The sequence below is a fragment of the Morone saxatilis genome, unplaced genomic scaffold (assembly GCF_004916995.1).
Source record: "Morone saxatilis isolate NCDOM2014 unplaced genomic scaffold, NCSU_SB_2.0 Contig1, whole genome shotgun sequence".
NCBI classification, from domain to species: Eukaryota; Metazoa; Chordata; class Actinopteri; family Moronidae; genus Morone; species Morone saxatilis.
In genome coordinates, this window is record NW_023339651.1 from 6,272,955 (window position 1) to 6,275,320 (window position 2,366).

At 43.4% G+C, this 2,366-nt stretch overlaps 1 protein-coding gene across 1 annotated transcript in view; it reads left to right on the forward strand.

Moving 5' to 3' along the window:
* Positions 1 to 2,366, forward strand: part of usp54b (ubiquitin specific peptidase 54b) — a gene marked incomplete in the record, with an annotated part of 66,864 nt that overhangs the window by 701 nt on the left and 63,797 nt on the right.

Here is a 2,366-nt window from a genome sequence, read left to right on the forward strand (position 1 = left end):
CCTCCTCTACTTCTGCTACCCCCCTCACCCCCCCTACGCAGCAACTCTTCCTAGTGCTGCGTCCCCCCCTTCCCCTCAAGTTCACCCGGTTTGCACCGCGGTCACAGTTACAGGTGTTGTCCCGTCCGGAAAAGCAACCCGGTACATGCCACTACTGCGCGCGTGTCTCCCGTCCTGTGCTGCGTGTGTTGTGGTGTCGCGCGGAGCGGAGCGCCGTTTTGGGGTTTGGATTGTACACCGTGCGGACTTGTTGATGGATGGGCCAAAGGGACCGCAGGCTTTTACCGAGGCGGATTCACGCACTGCTGTCATCGCTCCCGGGGGCCGGTATTGATTTAACGTTGCGGTTTCGATCCGCGTGATTGATGACTTTGGCCCCCTTACCGGGCCCCGCATCACCGCCAGTCTAGTGCCGTCACTTTAGTGATGGTGACACAGCCCTCTGCCTGCCTCACGCGCGCTCTCACACGTGAATGCTTAGGAGAAAAAAAAGGGAAAAGTGGGGTCCTGGCCATCCCTTCGTTTTCCTCATTAAGCAGGAGCACACAGTTGTGTTTTTGGCCACTTGTGAGGACATTGCGTTGACTTCTAATGACTCCTGTTTATCTTAACCACTGCTGTTCACTCCTAAACCCAACCCATGAGCCCGAGTCTGACCTTAAACCAAGTCCTAACCATGAGATAAATGCTTAACCCTGCAGGGACTATTTTAAATGTGGCTGATTTAACATGTCCCCACAACATGAGGAATACAAACCACACACACACACACACACACAGAAGGACACACGCAGCTCCAGCAGCAGCCCACCTTCACCCTCCAAACTGAGCTGAGATGTCGCCTTGACATTTAAGTTGGACTTATCATCAATTTTACTTTTTGGAGATGAAACGCTCTGGTAGGCTGTGAGTTCTTTTTTTTTAACTTAATGTAAGAATATGGGTGTGTGCATTCATGTGTGTGCGCTTATCTTCTGCCTGCAAATGTGCAGTACCCACACACCCCGTTTTAGCTTTAAAAACACCAGCTCGATGCCCATATTTCTGCTTTATTTAATATGACATGTCCTTATATACACTGCTGTTTCCATATTTTATGACCTGTCACTGTAGCTTTGGCACAGTACTCTTGTCTTACAGCCTTTTATACCGTGTGAGTAGCAGGGATGTCCTAGTAGGGTAAACTCACATTACCTTTATCTACAAAATAGTTTGTTCTTAACCTCATTCCAGTTGACCACGCTGCCAGAAAAGACTCATCTCTTCCTTCTCAGAACGATTTAACTTGGGGCTGTTTCCACCGGCATTATTTAAATACCAATCAGGAAGATTCATTTGATGTGGTATGTTGCTATGGACGATCGGGCAACTTGACATCCTCTGAGCTGAGGATGAGGATCTCCATGCTTTGAATTTTGGCTCTTGGATCTATGTTTAGCTTGTTCCTTTTTCTTTTTTTTTTAATCAGTTCTCTGACTACAGTCTGTGATTGTTTGGATTTTATATGATAAAGACCAGTTTATTTCTTTTATTTCAGTGTTATCTGTTAAAAATATCCAGGATGTGTGGGCAAACGTGTTGAGAAACAATTAAAAAAGATTATTTATCTTTTGCATGTATTTGCAGACAAACTATCGTGTGGTGAAACAATAAGTCTATTAAAGTCACTTAAATTCTACTTAAATTGACATAATTGGTCTAAATCCTCAGAGTATTTCTTTCTAGATGTAGTCGTGTGTGCAGAGTGGTCTTAAAAAGTCTTAAATCCAATAATCTGAATTTTAGGCCTTAAGTGTCTTAAATGTGATTAAGTTAATGTTCTAAGTTGGATTTAGTCTCACTGTTAGTTGTGTTTCTGGGAAAAATCTGTACTGATCATGCTGTAACAACTACAAAACTAAACCGACATGGAGCCAATACTGATTTTACTTCATATCCTGGTACTTTTTTTGTCAGTATGGATGTGAATTAGGTGTTAAATTGCACTTATAATGCCTTGAAATGTAAATTTAACCTATTGAAACCTTCAGAAACTCTGTTTGTGGGTTTCCATGGACATTCATCTCTTGTTGACATTTCCTTTTAAAGTGTTCCTGCCTCAGTGGTTGGAGTTAGGTCCACATGTATGGGATTATAAAAAGGTTGAGGTATAAGGAAGAGGAGATTATCTCTTTCATCGCAGAGGATGAAGAAGGAGGAGAGGAAAAGAAAGGCACGCTCATGAGTCTTCTTTGACCTTTGAGTTCTCGCTTCTTTCCCGGAACCGGTTATCGTTGACATGTGGTTGTTTATTCCATGTAATGTCCCACTTATTCTTCTCCTCTCCTCTTTTTCTTTCCTTCCTTTCTCTCCTTTTGTCCTCCCCT